Source organism: Myotis yumanensis, unplaced genomic scaffold (assembly GCF_028538775.1).
Source record: "Myotis yumanensis isolate MYYU_CA2020_CCGP unplaced genomic scaffold, mMyoYum1.0.hap1 SCAF_18, whole genome shotgun sequence".
In the NCBI taxonomy this organism is placed as follows: Eukaryota; Metazoa; Chordata; class Mammalia; order Chiroptera; family Vespertilionidae; genus Myotis; species Myotis yumanensis.
Window position 1 is genome coordinate 3899768 of NW_027223769.1, and position 22390 is coordinate 3922157.

General features: G+C 49.5%; 1 protein-coding gene across 1 annotated transcript in view; it reads left to right on the plus strand.

Moving 5' to 3' along the window:
• The first annotated feature begins 5160 nt into the window (after positions 1 to 5160).
• Positions 5161 to 22390, plus strand: part of AKT2 (AKT serine/threonine kinase 2) — a 53323-nt gene continuing 36093 nt past the window's right edge. The window contains exon 1 of the mRNA XM_070398481.1: positions 5161 to 5322. The gene's annotated coding sequence lies outside the window, so the exon portion shown is untranslated. The remainder of the gene's footprint in view (positions 5323 to 22390) is intronic.

The following is a 22390-nucleotide window of genomic DNA, read 5'->3' on the forward strand; positions in this document are numbered from 1 at the left end:
AAAAAAGAGGGGGGAAAAAAAGAGAGCGAAAAAAGAGAATGAAGTAGAAGCGGGGAAGAGACTATTGGTATGAGGAGCAAACTCCAATAGAACTGCCACTAATCTCAACAAATTCCAGCAACAGATCCCTGGAGATGAATGCAAACTACAAACCACCAATAATATCCAGAGGGGTAAGGGAAAACAGAAGCACAAAAATAACCGGGGTGGGGTGGGGGAGGGAAGGGAAAAACCAGCAGAAAAAAAAAAAATAAAAGAAAAAGAAAAAGAAAAACAACCTCACAACCAGTCCTAAAAAAGAAGAAAAAACACAAAACAAAACAAACAAACAAATAAAAAAAAAAAAGCCCAATATATTCAACAATCAAGAAAACAATAGAAAGATAAGAGAGAAAAAAATGTTTGGAAAGTGAAGAAGGATAAAGAATAGGTGTATAAGGATTTAGAGCAGTAGATTGGAAATAGGATATATAAGTAGGGTGGAATTAGACAGGGGGTAAAAAGAGGGAATTGGGAAAGTCTGGAGCAGGAATAGGGTAAGAGAAACAGGACACCAAAAGGGGAAAAGTAAGGAAGAGGGTTTTAGCAAAGAGGTGAAATTGAGATAGGGAAAATTAATGCTAAAGGAACGATGAAAATAGAATGGAGAACACTAATCCCAAAAGAAAATAAAGAGAAAATAAAATGGCACTTTAAAAAATGGTAAAATGGTAGCAGTAATAATACTGGTTAAAAATAAAAATGTGGTAATTGAAAGGGTAAAATCAGGTGATGGAAAAAGAAGAAAAAGAGAAAAAAAAATTGGTTTCTTAGTAAAAAGGTGAAAAAATTAAAAAGAAAAAGAAAAAATTGGCAGTAGTGATGGTCTTTCAGTTCTTCTACTCTTCAGCCTGGTTCGCCTTAGTCCTGCCAGGTATTTAGGAGAGTGTTGAATTTGCCTGCATTACACTGTTCCTCCGTGTTGTAAATCACAGTCCTGATTTTAAAGCAGGCCGTATTTGTGATCCAGTCTGCCTTAATTTGTATTCCCCTAAGAGTCAGTTTGTGGCTCAGCCTCTGGGTGGCAGTGTTTTTGGGTTGGCCTCTGAGGCTATACAGCTTCTCTATCCTTTTTTAATCCTTACCCTGCTCTGTGTTGTTGGTGGGACTAAAAATCCCTCTATAGGCCAGACCCTGGTAACTCCCAGGGACTAATCAGCTTGTTTTAATCCTTTATCTCATACAGGGTGGAATCTGGGTGTGGCTGTGCTCCTTGCCTGGGGGGCTGGGGGGAGGAATTCCACCCTCTGGAGGAATGGCTGCCCCAGTCCTGGGCCCAGGGGGGTCTCAGCACTCAATTCGCTGCCACCTCCTCCGGCTCCCCCTCTTTCCTCAGCCTCTCCCCAGATTCCCCTCGTCTGCACCTTCACCCTCTCTTCAGCACAGGTGAGTGTCTGTATCCGAACTGTCCTATGAGCAGGGTTCAGTGAAAACAAAGAAACAGACAAACGCCGGCCGGCCGCGGAAACGCTCCTCTCTTACCAGCACTGCATGGTCTGGGAAACGCTCCTCTCTTATGGGCACTGCATGGTCTGATCAGTTCCTCAGGATGCCCCCTTTAGTCTCAGTTCTCCGCAATCACAAAATCCAAATCTCAAATCTCCTGGCGCCAGCAAACCCGAGGAACTCCTTACCCCGGTCAGGGTCTGTGTCTGTCCCAAGAGACGCGGCTGTCTGCCATGCGGTCTCCCTCCGGCCCTCTGGGCTCAGGTCTGGCAAACTTTCCTGCCCAGATCCCTGGTTTTTAACCTTTCCAGGGGAGGTCTGCCCTTCCCGGCTGCAAACCGTCTCACCAGCTGAGTAAATTTGCCAATTCGGGGTGGGTGTTATTAGTTTCAGCTGCTTACTCCGTTTGCTCCGGGACAAGACCTGGGACGCGTCTGCCTATATCGCCGCCATCTTGCTTCTCTCCGAAAAAGTTTTATTCTAAGGTCTGCCCCAAAGTGCATTAGCATAGCACAACCACCAAAATGTCCTGGGAATCTCCCGTGTGTTAAAAAATTGAATGTGCATAGTGTCTTCTATTACAATTTTTGAAAGAGAACCATATTTCATAAAAAGAAAATTGGAACCAACATTTACAGAATCCCTGAGCCTTATCTGTACTTGTGCCAAACACTTAAAATGACTTTAAAGGATCTTCCCAAAACAGTAGCATCTAGGGTGGAGCTTAGTAACTTCTGGCTGGGGAGTCAAAGATATTTCAACATTTCTGTATAATGCAGGAAATGCTTTTAAATAAAAACGTTTTCTTAACAGTGCCAGACTTTGAGAATTTGATCAATGCTATGGGATTTCTCCCCTGAAAAAGCTCTGTGTAGGATGAAGGGGGCATTCTCATTCCTCTTGCTTTCATCTCCTGTATGTCCACGTGTCAGGGAGGGTTCCCTGCCTCATAGCCACCTCCACCACTGCCAGGGTCAGACCCCCAGACCTCCTGGGAATGGAGTCGAAGCCTCCCTACTTGGGGGTCCTAAGAGCTGGTCCGTGCAGCTTGTCCAGTCACCACTGGGAGCCCAGTCTCTTGTGAGAAGGGTTGAAATGTCTGCTCCCTGGACATAAGGGGGCTTTGAGGAGATGCCTTCTTCATTCCTCAAGGCAGGATCCTTAAGTCATTTTTTTCTGAATCAAGAGGCCTTTAAGTAGACTTCAGATGAGAAGTTACCGACCCTTCTCCCCAGAAAAATGCACAGGCAGCCCATATTTATAGCTATGGGAGGGAAGTTCACAGAACAGATTAGAGGGTAGAGAACAATTTGTGGTTTTAGGGAATTTTCTCCTCAATCACCCTTGATGTGGAAATTGAGAGAGTGAGGCTGAGCATGATAATTAAGTGGTTTCCCAAAGCACGCAGGGGACAAGAGTAGGGCCAATACTTCCCAGCGTTCTGCATGATATAAGTGCAAATCACAGGTTCTTGTATCAGACTGTCAGGTTCAAATTCCACCTCTATCCCTAACTTCTCCTGGGACGGGTACTGCTGCACTAACCTCCAAGATCATGTTGATAGGAACAGAATAGCACCAGCAGGACTATGTTAAGAAGAGAACCTGGCCCATAACAACTACTAAATAAATTCTGTTGATATTTTGCAATGAGGAAAGGTAGGCTCAGAGAAGTGAAGTTATTTTTTAAAAATATATTTTTAAATATATACTTTTTATTGATTTCAGAGAGGAAGGGAGGAAGAGAGAAAGAGATAGAAACATCAATGATGAGAGAGAATCTTTGATCGGCTGCCTCCTGCATGCTCCTAAGTGGGGATCAAGCCTGCAACCAGGGCATATGCCCCAACCAGGAATTGAAGGCCGGTGCCCTATCCACTGAGATACACTGGCAAGGCCAGAGAAGTGAAGTTACTTTGACAAGGACATAGGAAAGGCATGATTAGAACTAGGGCCTGTCCATCTCCAAAGCCAGTGAACTATTCACCTTTAGACGAGTGGTTTTACAAACTGCAAGGCATGAGCCAATAGTGGATCAGAAAATCAGTTCAGCAGGGTCTCAAACAGCACTGGAAGAAATATCAGAGAGCATCATTCATAAGGGTAAGTAGTATTTGGTGATTTTTGTTTCATTATACTGTAAGTACACATATGTCTGTAGTAGGCCTTAAAATAGTTTGAAAGTCATTACCTTTGACTACTAGGACTCCAACAGTTTAGACACAAGTGCACTGGAGGTTTCAGTGAGATAATCCATCCTGTGCCCTAGGAGGGGCTGGGATTTGAGTTGCCCAAGAAGACTGAGAGGTAGGGGGATGGGCTGTGAGCAGAGAAGCAAAGAGGGTAGGCCACAGTAACCTTGAGTCCAGATTGGAGCAGAAGGGCTAATTCTTGAAACAATTATTCCCCAAGGGCCCACTCTGTGTCAGGTCCTTTGCTAAGTACACAGTGATGACTGAAACTGTCCTGGTCTTTTCAGTCTTGGGACTCTGTGCAGTGAAGGAGAGAAACCTGTCACCAGACAGTAAGACTGAAATGGTTAGGGCTGTGGTGGTGTAAGCATTGGTCAGCGTTATCGACACTGTGATGGGGCAACACCATGAATTAGGAATACAGAGCAGTGAGTTCCAAGCTGAAAACCCATAGTTAAGGCCTAGTTCCAGCATTAGGTTTATCTAAGGCTCACCCCTGAGCAGGATTTGTGCAAGACACTCTCACACTTAGGTGAACCCAGGATTCTTCAATCCCAACCAGGCCTCCTAGGAGAAGTATGCCTAACCAATGTATACTTGCCAAGCAGTGTGGTATACTAGAACACAAATTCACGATCTAACATGCTCCATTCAGCCTATACGAGAGAAGGGACTGAGTCAGATGTCTTAGACAGGTGTCTGGTACATCAGCTAATAAATGGGTCAGAATTTTGTAAAAAACGCTTCTCTTGCAGGGTGATTAAGGCCTTTGTAGGTTCAAGTTCCCCCATAAAAAAGTTATATCCCATATTTAATTGCATATGTGATGAGCAGATAAGAATATTTTGGAGTCCTAGAATGTCTAATTGATATAAACTATTGTTAACATAAAATAGTCCAATAGCCCAGTTATGCAGATATGATTGTCTCCATTTTGCAGATGAGGATACTGAGGCACAGAAAAAACAGTGCAGCCTTCTGCCCAGCAAGAAAATGCAAAGCTGGGTTTGTGTGGTTTCAGAGCCTGAGCTCAACCACGAGGGACATACTGAAAAGGCAACCTCTCCTGGCCCCAAGTCGAGGGCTCTTTAAGAGCCTTGGACCCAGGAAGAAAAGCGAGAGCCGCGTAAAACGAGATCAAAGCCTATGCAAATAAGGAGCAGGGGCTGCCGGGAAACATCACTGCGGCTAGCCTCTGGGGAAAGCGGGCGTCAGTCGGAGCTACAGCGCCTGCTCATTCCTACCCGTTCTTTCCGTCTGGCGCCTGCGCGAGGCACATCCCTAACGCACACCGGCCCAAACTCGCCTATTGTACGAAGGCGCTCGGCTCTGAGTCCGCCTCTTCCCTATCCTTGCGCTTGCGCTCTAGCGCTCTCCGAGTCTAGTTCTCGCTTTTACGTCAGTTCCTGTTGTGGCGGGAGAAGGCGGTATTTCCGGCCAGAGGGTGGGACGGGGCGGTAAGCGGGGGCTCGGGGGAGGGGGCGGGGGGGGCCGCGCCGCGCGAGTCGTTGGGTCTGGCTCGGAGAAGGCATTGCTGCTGCCACAGCCGCCACCGTCGGCAGGAAACGCAGGAGCGGACCTAGCGCAGCGCGGCGATGGGCGGGAGTAGAGCCCCGCCGGAGAGGCTGGGCGGCTGCCGGTGACAGGTGAGTGCGCCAGTGCGTGTCCCCAACGCCCCCCCCCCCCCGCGGTGGTCTCGTCCGTTCCCCCCCACCCCTCAGTGCCGCGTTGGGCCGTACCACCAGTGCCTGCCGGGCGGGGATCTTGGTCCTAGAGCCCCCCCTTCCGGGACCGAGTGGGGCAGCTGCGCGGGGGCGGTAGTTCTAGCCCTGAGGGGCCAGAGGCGGGGGCGGCGGGTCGTACCATTGGAGCGGCGGGGGGGGGGGGCCGCCTACCCAAGTGCGAGGCCCGAACCACTGAAGGGCTAGGGACGCGCGCCCTAGCATGTGTGGGCTTGGGGTAGAACTCGTGGGGTGTGAAGTGAGAGCGTGCCTGGTGGGCGAGCGCTAAGCCATTGAAGGGGCGCGCCTTACCCAGCGTAGGAGGCTGTACCTACTCGGGGACGTGGGAACAGTTCCAGTTACGCGTTGGGAGAGGTGGGGGCTTTTGGGGAGGGAGCTGTACCAAGTGTGGTCCTGGTAGTGCCGCCTGGGTTATACCACTGGGTGCTGCGGGGGAGCCATCCTGAGAACACAGACGTCCATGAAAGTGGGAGGACTGTGATGTGTGGAGGCTTTGAGTGAGGGACGGGGCAGGCTCAGTGGGTGTTAGGGGAGAGTTTTGGGAGGATAGTAACGCTAGTGATCAGGAGGGGCTTCTACTCCTGTGTTTGGTGGGTGGGGCTTGGGGTTTACCCTGAGCTGGAGGAGGATCCGCCTTTATTGAACTTACGTTTTTGTGGGGAACTGGATGGACACAACTGCTGTCTACCCCAGAACCCTTTCATATTATTACGCTATTTTACTGGTAAGGTGTGTGGGACAGACACCTCTGTGGCAAGTTGGATCTTTCTATGGTTGTGGGAGATGGCTTAGAAGCCACTGTTGGAAGTTTTCTGAGCTTTTGGCTCCATTTAGGGAGCAGAAGGGGTACTGAGCTTGGATTTCAGGAGCTGTACTCCTGGACTCGCTTAAGACTTTGGAGGAAGGAGTTTGGTGGGACACCTCTCTCCCAGGGCAAGGTGGCTGGGGACATCTTGCTCCTTGGGATTCTGAGGACCCCCTTCCTCTGATCTGGAGGCCGCTTGGGCTCAGCAAGAGGCGGGGACTGGAGTACTTGGGTCCTCCATGGGCTGCCATTCAACCTTGTCCCCTTTTCCTGCCTCACACAAGCATGGGGAGTTTAGTTAGGGCCTGACCTTGGTTGATGGTGGATGTGAAGGAACCAGGCACCACCCAGACAGCAGCCCCTCTGTCCTCAGTGAGGCTGTGTCTCCCTGGTTAGCATTCCAGGCGCCCATCATGTTTACGCTCCCCACCAGGTGATAACAGTTGGCCTCACCATTAGGTGGCAGTGAGGCTGAGCGCTGTTTTCCCAGCTGTTCCTCTTTGCATAGCGAAGGGGACTTGTGTTGGGGTGCCCCTGGCCCAGCCCGAGCCAGGGAGGAAGACTGCTCTTTTGAAGGACTTGGGACAGCTAAACGCCCCACAGCTCTGCTTTCTCACTGTGGCCGCTGGGTGGGTGCTTGGAGCAGCCAACTGCAGATGGGAGGCCACTGCCCCTTCTCTCCAGGCCAGCTTGTGACCTTGGCTTGCCTGGTAATCTTTGCACTTGGGTCTGGAGTTCCCGAAGGCAGGCTGCAGTCCCTGACCGACCCAACAAATATGAGCTGGTCAGAAGGTCCACAGCATCAGCTTCCAAACTGGTGGGCTTTCCTGGATTGTGGTTTCAGGGGAGAGAATGGTTGCTGAGTCTGTTCAAGGCCTCAAGGCCCTGGGGGCTCTAGAATTTTCTTCTCTAGGAGTTAGTTTCTCTGGTTTCCTTCTGCTAAGTTTAGAGCAGCGGTTCTCAACCTGTGGGTCGCGACCCCTTTGGCGGTCAAACGACCCTTTCACAGGGGTCGCCTAAGACCATCCTGCATATCAGATATTTACATTACAATTCATAACAGTAGCAACATTACAGTTATGAAGTAGCAACGAAAATAATTTTATGGTTGGGTCACAACATGAGGAACTGTATTTAAAGGGCCAGAAGGTTGAGAACCACTGTTTTAGAGGGTTTGCCTGATGGGGATAACAGCAGCAATAAAAACAATAACCATGAGATTGACGGCTGACATTTATTGAGAGCATTCTGTGTGCCACATGCTGTTCAAAATGTTTCACATGGATCAACTGGCTGAATATTCACATCTTAGAACTATAGGTACTGTTGTTATGATCTATTTTAGAAGGGGAAACTGAGGCACAGAGAGGCAGATAATTTCCAGAGCTAGTGAATAGCCATGTTTATTGAACATTCACCGTATGTCTGGCATATGACAGGACTTTTACACACATGATGTAATTTAAATCTCAAAATACTTCTATGGCTGGGTATTGGCTGTGCTCATTTTATAGATCCTTATAGGTAAGGAGAAGTGTGATACCTGTTTTACAGGTGAGGAAACTGAGACACTTGGTCTGAAGTGAAATGAGTTGCCCCAGGTCTCACAGCCAGAAGTGGTAGCGTTGGGATGTGAATCCCTGGCCCTGTTTGGCCTCAGAGTGAACCTCTTGTCAACAAGTAACTGGGACATTGGTTTATTTGCACCCAGGGGTGAATATGGTGTTTCTGTCCATTTTGCAGAGTCAGAAATTGGGGCTCAGAGGAGGAATTACCTTGCCCTAGGTCTATCAGACCTAGGGGGTCAAGCCGGGGTTTGAATGCCTGTCGGCTTGTCCTTGGTGTCATGTACTCCTAGCTCACTGGGTCCAAGCTGGAGTGGGTCTCTGTCACCTCAAGCTCCTGCCCTGGACCCTGCCAGCTGCACCTGTGGGTATTTCCTTCCTCTCATCTGCAGAGCCTAGGGCTACTGTGAATACCTCGGTTGGCAGCCAGTCCAGCAGTCCTGGCTTGCTGGTAGAAGTTGGTCCATCTTCAGATTTGAGCCAGAGCATTTATTAACCCAGGGCAGAGTATGTGCTGGGAACTGGGGAAAGACAGAGTGATATGCAGGGGGTGACCCAGCTACCAGGGCACCTTGTTAGAGGTCTCTACACAGGATGGTGTAGTGGCCATGTATGCAAGTTCTGGCACTTTCATGTTCTGGCTGTGTGACTTTGGGCCACAGTGTTCATCTCTATGCAGTGGGCTCAAAACAGCAACCACCTCAGGCTATTGTGAGGGTTAAATAAGTTAATTCATGAGAAGCTCCTCCAAGAGTGCCTGGTACTGTGTAAATGCTTAGGCAGGAGTACTGAGGGCATCAAACATTCCCCCCCCCCCCCGCCCCCGCCCCCCAGTTCTTTCTGGCACCCTGCTAGCCAGCCTTTCAGCTTGGCCCAGCTAGGATCCAGGAATCTGGTGTCTTGATCTGTAACCTCTATAAAGAGCTGCATTGAAGTGAATCAGAGCACAGGGTTCAAATCCAGCCCTTTCACTTGCTGGTTGTGTGATCTTGAGCGGGTTCTCAACCCTTTTGACCCTTTTCATCATCTGTGTCATAAGATGATGAAAACTCTCCCCTGATCGGTTGTTGTGAAGGTTTAATGGGTTAATTTGTGGAAAGCATTGATAATTGGGAAGGCATTACAGTAAGCCTACAAATAACATCGAAGAAGAGTATATGACACATGGTGAGCCCTAGAATATCTTAGCAATTGTAAGTCTTATTATTTCTGCTGGAATTTTGAAGGCCCTTTTCAGGTTACAGAGCCTTGTCAGATAACATCAGGAGGAGGACTTGGCCAAAATGAGCATCTTCGGTTTCAAGATGAGGGTTGGGAGTGGGAGGGACAAATAATCATTAAAAACTGGCAAATGCAGTGCCCTGGGCCCATCTGTCTTCCACATAGTTGCTGCCCAGAGCCCCTTCGAAGTAAAAATTCCAGCTTCTCTTCAGATGTCGGCCTCTGCTAAGTCCTCTTCTTTCTTACATGTGTTTTTTATTGAATCTTCACCACAGCCATCAGGAGTGGTGGGAATGGCCTTGGCCCAGATGAGGAATAGGCTTTTTGAAGGCTGTAAGGTGGAAGGTTGGGTAGGGAGAGTTGGAGAAGTGTTCATGGATTTGGGCCAGGCTTCGTAGAGCCTGGTAGGTCTAGTTGAGAAGCGTGGATTTGATCCTGAAGGCATTGCGGAGCTGAGGAAAGGCATTGCTTCAGGTGTTGGAAATATAGGGTGTACTTGACAAAGGCCCTACCCCATGGAGTCAGGGGAGACAAACCCTTGGTGAATTAAACAAGGGGCAGGGTAAAGAGTGGGGCTAGGCAGTGAATTAAAATCAGGTGTGACTGGTGCTTTAGATGGGCTGTCAGGAAGACCTCTGAGATTGACAGGAGACAGACATATTAACAGACATAACTCAAGGCTGTTATGGGGGGGACAACAGTGCAACAGTCCCAGGATGGTCAAGCTTGGTGAGGTGCAGGGCAGGGTGAGTGAGGGAGGGTTTGGGAGGGGAGGCCAGGGGCTAGGTCATTCAGAGCCTTGCAGCCCGCCCTGAGGAGCAACTTGGTCAGATTTAGGGTGTTACCAGGTGCCTTTTGTCACAAGAGAGGTTCTCGGGCTTCTGGCTGAGGTAGGGATAGATTTTAGAGCCAGTCAGGGAGTTTCACATGCCTCCTACTTCCCCCTTGAGTAGAATCATTGTCTTAGAAATGCTGAAGGCCTGACGGTCGCCTCCCTCCTCTGTGGTTTTCACACTGTGTTCCCCAGGGCCCATGGCTGTTCCCTTTAGGGACAGATGCGGGGAGGCTCAACAGGCTGATTAGCTGCCCACCCCTCCCCAACCCAGATAGTTGGGCTAATATCAAGTAACGATGCAGAACTATAGCAATACCAGATAAAACCACACCTGCTGATTCTGCCTCCACTCAGCTTGTGCTTGAGGCCTGCACCCTTCCTGGTGCTGCTCTCGAACTTGGAAGACCAGGCCTTGTGGGCCTATCTTCTAGTGGAGACAGGTGCCCAGCAAACAAATCTGTGATAGGACACTAAGTGGCGATCAGTGTTAGGAAAGCAAAGAGAATGGGGGTCAGGGGAAGGAGAGTGTGGGGATATTGGTATGTTTTACTTATTGATTTCATTTTTAATTTTTTCTTTATTATTCTTTGATAGAATGTTTTAGCTGGGATGATCAAGGAAGGCCTCCCGGAGGAGGTGACGTGTAGGTAGGGACTGGTGTGTGGTGAAGGAGCCATGGGAGGACTTAAATGAGGACCCCTCAGACCAAAAAAGAATTAGCTATGATTCTTACTTCAGAGTGGTGAGAACTGAGGCCTGGAAAGTCTCGGTAACTTGTGCTGGGTCCCCCAAGCTGGCAATATTGGGGCCAACCTCTGAATTTGGACCGTGCGCTCCCAGCCCAGGAAGGCTCTTGGTAACGGTGGGTGAGGAGAGCTTCTAATTCTGCACCTGAGCCTCAAACCTAAGGTTTAGCGCAGTGAGCAGGAGCCTTGCTGTTGTTTTCCCCAGGCTCGTTCTGCAGTGTCTTCCCGGAAGGAGTAGAGCCCCTCAGAGCACATGCTTGGGGTCTCAGAATGTCCTTGGATTGGGAGGATGGAGAAAGTATGTCCTCTGCAGTTGGTCTCCAAGCCTCTGGGGGACCCAGGGACACCCCTTCCTGGGCCTCTCTTTGACTTCCCAACCACCAGGCCTCTGGGCTGCACGGTGGGGTGGTTCCGTGGCAGGCTCTTCTGGACAACCAGCCAAGCAGTGAGAGGCCCAGCTTGGGGAGACAGCCCTCGGAGCAGGACCAGGAGGGAGGGAGAGAGGGAACGGGTGTGGGAGGGGCGGTGGGGTGGGACCTCAGCCTGGCCCCCTTGGGGGCAGGACCCACTGCCAACTCGGCACCCACAGCAAGGCCCAGCTGTGCTGGGCTCGTGGAGCAGGGAACAGCGAGTCAGGCCTGAGGGGAGACGGCATGTCAGAGGTCCCTGCAGGAAGCTGTCCTGCCCAGGAAGCTCGTCCACAGATGCTCTAAGGGTGAGGCCAGAAATCTAAGCCTGTCTTGGTCTGTCACCTCATGGGCCCTTTCCGAATGGACTGGGGTGGCTGCCACTCCCTTGCCCCCCTCCCCAACCTCTCCCAGCCTGGTTTCAGGTCGCCTTCATCTGGTGGCTCATTGTGAAGTGGTCTGGGCTGGGGGCAGCCAGCCTGGGTGTGCGCTCTCCTCCTGGCTCCCCCCTTGGCTGATGGGGATCCCTGGAGACATTACTTCATCTCGCTAAGGCAGTGGTTCCCAACGTGGGGGACCCCCCGGGGGGGCAATTTGATTTTTAAGGGGGGCAATTCAAGAACAAGTTATTAACAGTGAACTTTTTGCATTTCTTATGGTTCTAGGGGCCTCATATACAGTATATAAATATATATTGTGACATACTTATGCATTTCAGTTCTCTATTATATGTTTTGAAACTTTGCTATTTTTCATATCACTTTATATTCTTTTTTTAACAATTTCTTAGTGATTTCTTCCTCAGTACTTCAACTATCCTTTCTTTTTTTATTTTTCTCTTTCATGGATGCCATGTTCTTTCGAAGTTTGTTTAGACAAAGTTAATGGCCTTTTAGGCTTCCTCCATGTGAATAGGAGTTCACTTTTTGAATAAGAATTGTGTGTCACAGGGGGGCATCAGGATTTTAGAGATGCTTAGGTGGGGCGTGGCCAAAAAAAAGGTTGGGGACCACTGCTCTAAGGTGTATTTTGCTCCGCTGAAATGCGACCCTTCCTGCCAGGGCTGTAATGTGTTAGAGTGCTCGTCACGGGCCTCCTGGGAAGGTGCGTGATGGATCCGAGCTGCTGCTGCTGCTGCTGCTGCCTCTGCTGGTGGAGATTGTGAGGGGGGGCTCTGGATGCACCAGCCTGGGCTTGCTGGTGGGGAGAGTGGTTTGTGCTTGGAGCCTTGGGAGGGGATGGCAGGCCAGTTAGCTGAGGTTCCCTGCTAGGGAGGACTCCATACAGAAAAATTAATCACACCCATTGCTGAGCCCCTGCTCAGCCGGACATGGCTCCGAGCACTTTGTGCATGTTAGCTCAGACACATAGTAACCTGTGAGGTGGGCAGTAGTCACCTCCATTTTGTAGGTAGGAATCTGTGACACAGAAAACTACACAGGAGCCTGCGTTTTGAGAGCCAGCAGAGCGGCCCCTCTAAGCCAGGCACTGCTCCAGGGTTTATGTTGTGCCCTCACCAGTACTCACCACAACAGGGAGCTCAGCACAGTGTTCTCCCCATTTCACCGGTGAGGACACGAAGGCCCAGGGAGGTGATTGAATTTGCCCAACGTGTTCATAGGTGACAGACATAAAATTTGAACCCAACTCTATCTGGCTGGGGTCAAGTCTGCCTTAGTAAGACTGACTCTTCTGCCTCCTACCAATGTCATGATCACCGTTTCTGGGGTTGTTTCTGTCATTTTAGTGATCTTGCTTTCTTTTCTCCTAGGTAGAGCTGGCACAAAGTAGGCCTCAGTTGTCCCAGAAATGACTGAATTTGCTCCATTTGATGCTTGCTTAGGAGATGGATGCGGCTGCCTCTCTCCACCCCCTATGCTCATGGAGCCCTGGCCTCGGCCAGTCCCTTCCTTCCCCAGAGCGAGGGGGGAGGGGTGAGGGTGGGAGGCACTCCCCACCCCCTGCCTTGGCGTCTGATTCCTGAATGGCCTCTGGTGTCAGCCCTTGGCTGTTTTTGGTCATTTGTATATTCCATTCTCTCACCATGTAGTTTATGAGTCCCTGTTATGTGCCCTGTATACTTTTGGATGCCAGGGAGTGGCACACAGTCTAGTGGAGGGGGCAGAGAAGTAGCATTTGCCTTTCGAGTGCTCACGGTGGGTATGGCTGCAGAAGGAAACAGAGATCTAGCTGGCCTTGGTTGGCAGGAGGGGAGCTTGGAGAAAGCTCCTGAGGGGAGGCATCAGGACATGAACATAAAAGCCCAAAGGAGTGGGCCAGGCAAGGGGACAGCACGGGAAAGGTATCTCGATGTGGTGGTAAAACTTAGCATAGGCTCCTGTGGCTGGAGCAGAAGAGAGGAGGGTGGCAGGGCACAGGTCCTGCGTGCAGTCTGGGGCCCCCTAGGGCCATGCTTCTCAAACTGGTTTCTAAAGACCTGGGGGTGGCTGCGGCAGGTGTTCAGCATGTGATTTGGGATAGTGTTTGCAGGTTGTCTACTTTTTAAACTGTGTTTTCATTTAGATCAGTGGTTCTCAACCTTGGCTGCACATTAGAATCACCTGGGAGTCTTTTTAAAATCCTGATTTCTGGGCCTCATCCTCCGGAAATTCTGTTTCTTTGGTATGGGGTGGGGCCACAACATTAGTAACAAAGAAACAGACTTTCCGGAGGATGAGGCCCAGAAATCAGGATTTTAAAAAGATTCCCAGGTGATTCTAATGTGCAGCCAAGGTTGAGAACCACTGATTTAGATGGTATTTTCAGTGGGTTAATATAGGCATGTTGTGAATCATCTGGATGATTTCTTCTAGTCAACTAGTGACAGTATTCACTAGCTGCCACTTCCATAGCTCTGACTAACTGAGGTTCAGACAGTCCCTTGATTTTGGAGTTCGCCTTTGTGTAATTGCTGCCTGTCTTCCAAAATGCTGGCCTCATCCCCAGCTGTGGGTGAAGCATGACTCATTGGGTCCCCATGATGACCCTAGGTTGTTAAGAAAAACCATCTTAAAAAAAAAGTTCTTATCGATTTCAGAGAAAGGAAGGGAGAAACATCAATGATGAAAGAGAATCATTGATTGGCTGCTTCCTGCACGCCCTCTGTTGGGGATCGAGACAAATCCAGGTATGTGCCCTGACCAGCAATCAAACCATGACCTCCTGGTTCATAGGTTGACGCTCAATCACTGAGCCATACCGGCCAGGCAAGAAAAAACATCTTTTGAAATAACATATGCATCTCCTCAGTCAGGTTGTATTAAGATCCCATTTCATAGATGAGGATGCTAAGATTCAGAGTGACTCATGCAGCCTGGAAGTAGTGGTCAGGATGCGAATCAGCCGGACCCAGGTGTGGGTTTGGGCATCCGCGCCCTGTTCCCCTCTCTGGGCTGAGTGTGTCAGGACTCAAGAGGGATGCCGTTTCGTGGGTCCATCTCCTCGGCCCCTCCAGCCTGTGAGCGTCATGGTCCTCACCTCACCCTCACTCCTGCCTTCAGGCTCTGCTGCTTCATTAGCAGAGGTTCTGTAGAGTTGCATCTCTAATCTGTTAGCCACTAGCCATGTGTGGCCACTTAAAGTTTAAATAATTAAAATTAAATAAAAGTGAAAATTCAGTTCTTTGGTTGTACTAGCCACATTTAAAAAAAATCATATATGAGTGTTTATTCCAATACTGCTGGCAGTACGGGAGAGCAGCAGGTCACCCACAAACATCTGCTCCGTAGCAGCCACATCTGCTCCGTAGCAGCCATATTACAAAAAGTTCTGTTGGCTAAATCAGCCATCTCCTGCACTCGCCCGTGATCTTGGGCATGCGATTTGTTCTCTCTGGGTCTCAGTTTCCTCTTCTAAAGGATGGGGATAGTAACAGCATCTACCTCTCAGGGTTGCTGTGAGGGTTGGTATTAATCCAGACCAGGCATGTTGCGAGTACTCAGGAAATGCTAGCCGTGGATGGAACCCTGCTTGTTTGCTCCCAGGTGTCCTGTTGATGGGATGGGACGCAGGCCACCAGACCCTGCCTCGGAGCTCCTGGCCAGGGAGGCAGCCGGTGATGCTGTGGTGCAATTCCTGTGAGGGAGGAACCCCCTCAGCCAGGCTGGGGGCTGTGTGTGTGTGTGTGCGCGCGTGTGCATGTGTTTGGAACAAGGTCTGTGTGTGCGTACGTGCATAAGTACATATGTACATGTGTTTGTCAGGGACAGCCCAGGTCTTCAGGGTGTCAGGGATGGTAAGGGTGGGCTGGCTAGGAGGTGGGAGGGCTTGGTGTCTTGGGTGCGAGAGCAGAGGGAGGTAGAAGAGTCTCAGCTAGCACAGTATGATCCAGTCTTCTTGGTTGTGTCCTGGCTGCCTGGCCTTGGGTACTCACTGAATCCTTCCCAGCCTCAGTTTCCCTATCTGTAGAGTGTATGTCCTCATGGTTGCCAAGTGAGCCAGGTGGTGAGAGTGTCAGGCCAGTGCACAGGGCTTCTTCTGGGGTCAACTCCTAAGAAGAAGGCTGTGATACAGCCCCTGCCTCCCTGGGGTCAGGGGATTCCATATGCGGCTCCTCCTCAAGCCAACAGTTCCCCATCTCTCTACCAGAAATAGCCACAGCCCTTACAGTGGCTTCCCAGTTCCTGCCCAGCCAGGCCCCGAGCTTCCTCTGTAGCCATATGTGCCTCACTCCGCTCCACCACCTCCTGACTGTGTCTCACGCAGACCACACCTTGGCACTGCTCCTCCTGGGCCTGGCACACTCTTTCCCAGGTCTCCACATGGCTTCCCAGTCTCTTTCAGGTTTCTGCGTAGATTTCACCATCTCAGTGAGACTTTCCTTATAACTGTATACAAAATAAGAAACCCTCACCCCCTTCCCAACGCCTAGTCCTCTATGTGCTGCTTTTCTCCATAGCATTTGTCAACTTCTGATATCTCTATACATAAAAGCCTATAAGCAACCAAACGACCGCTATGACACGCACTGACCACCAGGGGGCAGACGCTCAGTGCAGGAGCTGCCTCCTGGTGGTCAGTGTGCTCCCACAGTGGGAGTGCCACTCAGCTGACCAAAGGGTGCCAGACACTGGGCTCATGGCTGGCAAGCGCCTCCACAGCAGTGCTGCTACATCTCTTGGGCTGGCCTGCGTGGATAGCGCCGAAACTGGCAGTCCAACATCTCCCGAGGGGTCCCAGATTGTGAGAGGGCGCAGGCCAGGCTGAGGGACTCCACTGGTGCACGAATCCATGCACCGTGCCTCTAGTACTGTATAATTTGCCTACTTACTTATTTTAATGCCTGTCCACCCTCCATCCCCATCCCCGTCCCCATCCCTGTAAGCTCCCCCAGGGAAGAGAGTTCTGTTTTGGTCACTGCTGCCTTCCCGGTGACCCAAGCAGTACTGACACAGCATGGGTGCCCTATTTGTGAAATAAATGAATGCAGGATTTTTTGCTTCACCTTCACTTGGCAGAATTTTGAGCTCAAAAGCTGTGGTTCTGTTTGCCACCCTTCCCTTGCATTAACGAATGCTCTGGGCCTGGCCCTCTGCTGGGTGTGGCTAGGGACACAGTGGGGACCAGGACAGACCCTGTTCCTACTTTGTGGAGCTCTCATTCCAGTGCGGGGGGGGGGGGGGGGGGGGTGAGGGCGGGCACTGATACTCAGATGATCATGCATGTGACTGAGCACAGTAGAGGTAAGTGCTCTGAGGGGACAGGAAGGCTGAGCTCTGAGAGTCTGAACTGTTGTGGGCCAGCGGGCTGTTGGGAGGCTTCCCTGAGGAAATGAGGATTTGGCAGGTAAAGATGAGTGAGCAGTGTGCCAGGGGGAGGATGGATAGTACGTGCAAAGGCCCTCAGTGAGCAAGAGCAAGGAGTGTTCAAGGGACTGAGAGGGTAAAGTGTGTGTGTGGGGGGAGCACAATGATCCATGAGGCTGGAGAACAGGCAGGGGCCACTTTCAGATGGGCTCTTGTAGCCCCCATAAAGGCCTTGGATGTGATCCCTGAGCAGGGGAGGGGCAGGGTCTGAGCTGTGTTTGTAGGGCCCCTCTGGCTCTGGTATGGTGCTCTCAGCATGTTTAGAGCCCACGGCTAGGCAGACTCAAATAATTGACATGATTTCTGTGGGTGCTGTAAGGCCCTGGGTGGCAGGGCGAGGGGGTAGGTGTCGGGGCAGGTGGCAGGGAAGAGAAGAAATCTGCTGTGGTACTTATTCTTGTCCCGGTATCATTTGCAGCCCACCCACATCTTCAGTCTGCCTCCAGTCCTACCTGCTCCAAGTAAACAGATGGGGCAGCTGGGGAAAGTGTGTGGTGTTTAAGAGGGAAAAAAAGTATCTTTAATGCTGCCTTCTTACCAAAGATGTGGAATAGGTAAAAAATACACATATTATAGAAATGTGTAATATAGGAAGTGAAGGTCCCCATGTCTCCACCCATCAGAGGAAATAGTGATACTGGAAAGGTGTTGAGCAGTTGCTGTATTGGCCTCTGTTTGAAGAACTTAATGTGAATTAACTCATTTAATCCTCACAACAGCCTTGGCAGTGTGTACTATTATTATATCTAATATACAGATGAGGAAACTGAGGCAAAGAAAAGGGAAGTGATTTGCCCAAAGTCACACAGCCCAACCTCACAACTGAGGTTGAAATGCATTTGGTTTCCGAGGCCACCCTGACTGCTGTACCTATTATTCTTCCTCTATTGGCTCTTGGGCACAATTCCTTCTACGCATGTGACGGTTAAACATAGACCTCCTCTTGCCCCCCAGTCTGTGATACTTTTTCCCATAAGTTCCATTGTTGATCGTATAACTGCTTTTCTGAAAAGGATGCTTTAGATGAAATTTATACATGAATTGTCAGATGCATGTCAATCTCAGTAATGTCAGCAGGTGAAAAAATAAGTGTGTCAGAGTTGAGGCGACATTTGTTTCAGAAAAGAGATCAGGTTGGATATTCTGTTGCTTCATAAGCACATTGAATGCTAATGGTCAATGTCGGCCCATCAAGTGGTTCTTGTGCATGAGATGCTATGGTGTGTTCTGTCACTTGGACCCTCTTTGAGGGCTGGGTGCTGTGCTGAGCGCTTTCCATGAATGAGCCTTTGAAGGAGCCACTGCTCGCAGCCCCATTGCACAGAGGAGGAAACAGACTTGGGAAGGCTGTAAAGTCAGGGAGCAGGGACTTGAGTCTGAGTCTGCCTAACTCCAAAGGCCATGATGTGGTGCATTGTGGTGGGGAAGCCAGGCTGCCTGGGGTCCATTCCAGCTCCATACATTTTGATCCAGTGATGGGAGCAAATCATTTCACATCTGTGACTTAGTTTTTTCATTAAAATGGAGGTAATAGTATGAGTGTCTGCCGGGGGTGGACACAGGGTTGCTGTGAGGGTCGAATTTGCATGTACAAAGTACTTAGGTGTGCCTGGCATGTGGTAAATGCTATATAGGCATTCCCTCTTTTTAGTATTAACATCACATGGACCATTATGACAATACTAGATCCCTGTTGTGGACATTAGGTCGCTTCCAGGGTTTTACGAGTCCAGCGAGAATACTCAGAGGAGCAGTTCTCCAAAGGTGCGGCTTGTCCCAGGGAGTGTTTGGTAATGTCTGAAGACATTTTTGATGGTCCCAGTTCGGGGGAGGGTGTGCTATTGGCTTTAGCAAGTAGAGACCCGGGATGCTGCTAAGGCTCATACCGTACACAGAGCAATCCCCACAGCCAGAGTTACTCAGTTCCCAACAGTACTATTGCTGGGGTTGAGAAACACCTCTGTGCTCTGTCATAAGCATTTTCTGCAGAAGTTCCTCCAAGGACATGTGTGTTTTCCACATGATCAGTTTTGCTAAAGTGCTCTTATAAACACGGTAGCAGTTTGCAGAGCTGCGGATGGAGAGTGAGGGAGTCGTTTCCCTCTGCCCACCGCGTGCCTTTCGTCCCCATTCCCGCAAGCAGATGCTGATCCTTGAAGTTATTTCCTGAGCAAGTCCTCTGGGAGCTGCAGGTGAGGCGCAGATTAGAGGCAGGTGAAAGAGCTCCCAGAGGGTATCCCAGCGCCAGGAAGGAGCCCTCACCCTACTCTCGCAAGTGCCTCAAGACACAGAGCCTCAGCCTCCTCTTCTGCCTCCCTCATCCCATCTGTCTTGCCTGGTGTAGAAACCAGGTCAGGAAGAGGAGGCGGGAGAAAAAGGATCTGACAAATGGCAAAGAAATGAAAATTTAATTTATTTTGAGCCTGTTCTGGGCACAGAGCTTTACTTGGTACATATTCATTCCACAAATATATATTAAGTGGTCACTGTGTACCCTGAATTGTACTGTGCAAGGCTTTGAGATCCAGTGCTGCCCCAGATAGGCCAAAGCTCCTGCCCTTACCATGCTGACATCACAGTGGGGAGAGGTTGACAATAAACTGATAAGCTGGTAAATATGTACAATCACGTGAGTGATGATAAGTGCTTATGGAGAAAAATAAAGGTTATGGGGAGGTAGGATGGATGTACTTTTGTCTAAGGATGTTAGGAAGGCTTCTTGAAGAAAGTGGCTGGGGCTATGTGGACACCTGGAGAGGAGCCTCCTGACAGAGACAGCATGTGTCAGGGCCCAGAAGTAGGGGTGTGAGCAGATACCACTGAAATGGAGTGTGTTTGGAGAAGTAAGGGGGTGACAGTGCAGACCTCATAGGGTCCTGGGGCTCCTGTTAAGGACCGGCTTTTACGCTGGGTTACCTGGGCACACCAGAGGGTTTGAGCAGAGGAGGGATGGGCTCTGACTCAGGTGGTCCCAGGGTCCCAGATTAGAGGAGTGAGGACAGAAGCACTAGAGTTCATCTAGGCCTCACAACCTTACTGAGTGGCAGGAACCACCCAGCTAGTTTTGCAGATGAGGAAATAGGTTTGGACGGACCTTTCCCAAGACTGCCAGCCAGGACGAGGCCGTCATCCAGGGCCTCTCTCCGCTTGGCCCTGCACCACCCTGTAGAACGCCTCTCGTGAATCTGACCCCCAGCACTGAGATGCAGTTTCTGCAGGAGCTACGGTTTGGAAACCATGAGAAATAAGACAGATGAAAGTAAAAATATCTTAAAGAAATTTTAAAATAATTATACAGTGTTTGAGACATAATGATAGAGTAAGTGAATGATACCCATGTACTCAGTGACTGTTTTAAAAAATAAAACCTGGCCAGCCAGTGTGGCTCAGTGGTTGAGCGTCAGCCTATGAACCAGGATGTCTCGGTTTGGTTCTAGGTCGGGGCACGTGCCCGGCTTTCGGGCTCAGTCCCCAGTGGGGTGTGCAGGGGGCAGCCGATCAGTGATTCTCTTTCATCATTGATGTTTCTGTCTCTCTCTTTACCTTCCTCTCTGAAATCAATTTAAAAAATAAAAATAAAACCTGCCAGTGCAGTCAGAACCCCCTATTCAGTCACTTCCTCCTCCCTGCTCAGAGCTGATCATAGAGTACGGTGAGTCCATTCCCATTCAACTTTCTTCTGTGCAAAATGTACTCCCTAAAACTCCAGCACTCCCCCCCCCCCCCCTTTAATTTTCCGGGCTTCCCTGTTCCCTCCTGGGGTGCCTGTCCCTCCTCCAGCAGGGTCTGGGTCATTGTATAGATGGGTGCACTGTGGTGCAGTTGCCTGCAACCACATAGCAAAAAAGCTGCAGAGCCCGGGGTTGAAATTTGGACCCTTGACTCCAGATTCCTCCTCTTTACTCATTGGTAATCCAGCCTTCTTGAGGCGAAAATCCAGGCAGACCTGCCTTGGAGTCAGGGGAGTCCTGGAAGCCAGGAGGCCCAATTTTGGCTCCCCTGTATCTTCTGGATCCGCAAGGAAATACAGAAAAATATGTTAAATCCATTTTATGCAGTATGATATAACAACTGCAAAGCAGAGCCTGGTGTGGTCACCATAGAACACCGTCAGCTCCCAGAAATAGCGCCCCCTCTCAGTTACTCCCAAATCTAACCACTCTCCAGACTTTTGGATAGTTGTTGTCTTGATTTTCTTTATGCCTAGTGTACAAGCTAGAACGGCATCCCTAAACAAATAGTGTCATGTTGCCTGTTCTGCACTTATATGAATGGACCCTTACTCGATGTGTTATTTTGTGTCTGGCTTCTGTCATTCAGCGTCACATTCTTACACTTCATCCCCGTTGTATGTGTCAGTAATTTGGTCCTTTTTATTGTTGTATGAATTAACCTCATTTTGTTTATCCATTCTTTTGTGGGTGGACACCCAATCTGTTTCCAGTTTTGGGGTTACTGTATGCTGCTATGAACAGTCTAGGGCAGTGGTCGGCAAACTCATTAGTCAACAGCCAAATATCAACAGTACAACGATTGAAATTTCTTTTGAGAGCCAAATTTTTTAAACTTAAACTATATAGGTGGGTACATTGTTATTAAGGTAATTAGGGTACTCCTAAGCTGGCCTTTGCTAAAAACGTCCTCAGTCTGATTGAGGTACATCCGCTGAGGTCGACCCCTTCCAACTCTCCCATCCACACTCGTCTTGTATACTTGTTTCGTCTGCTCCTTTCGTTCATCCTCTCTATATGTCCAAACCATCTCAACATACCTAAAAAAATGTTTCATTTTATAATAATAAAGCTACCATCACAAAATAATTACAATTCTTAAATTGATGACAAAAATACCTGTAGGATTTGCAGCTGGTTGGAAAAATACAGGTAACTTTATGCTTCGAGTAGGTACTTTTTTTTAAATTAGTGTAGGTATGGTTATAACCATATTATGGCATATACAGTTTAATAATTTTTTCGAGTAGGTACTTTTGTCACCCGCTCGCAATTTGCGGACGCGACTAGCACTAACCATGCACAATGAGACTGCTGACTGACTGGCTCACTCAACTCGTGCATAAATCACCCGCCCCGTCTCCCGTTGCCCGACCCACCGACACCCCCCACTTCTTCTAACGCCACTTCTTCAAAATAGACTCGCCCAGGCCGAAAACCGACTTCTGCGCATGGGCCACGAAGTTTCAGTCGCACTGTACGCACTTGGTATTTTGTGGAAGAGCCACACTCAAGGGGCCAAAGAGCCGCATGTGGCTCTCGAGCCGCGGTTTGCCGACCACTAGTCTAGTGCATGTTTTTTTGGTAAACAAATACACTCATCTCTGTTGGGGGTTGTGGAATTGCTGGGTTATGGTGTAGGCACATGTTGAGTTTTAGTTCTTACTGCAAAGCAGTTTTCCATAATGGTTGACCATTTGATACTCCGACTAGCAGCTATTCCTTAACATCATTGTCAACACTTGGCTGTCAGCCATCCTGGTGAGTGGGTTTAACTTGCATTTCCCTGTAACTAATGAGATTGAGTGTTCCTTGGTTGTGTGGTGTCTTTTCCTGTGAGGTGCCCTTGTTCTTTTCA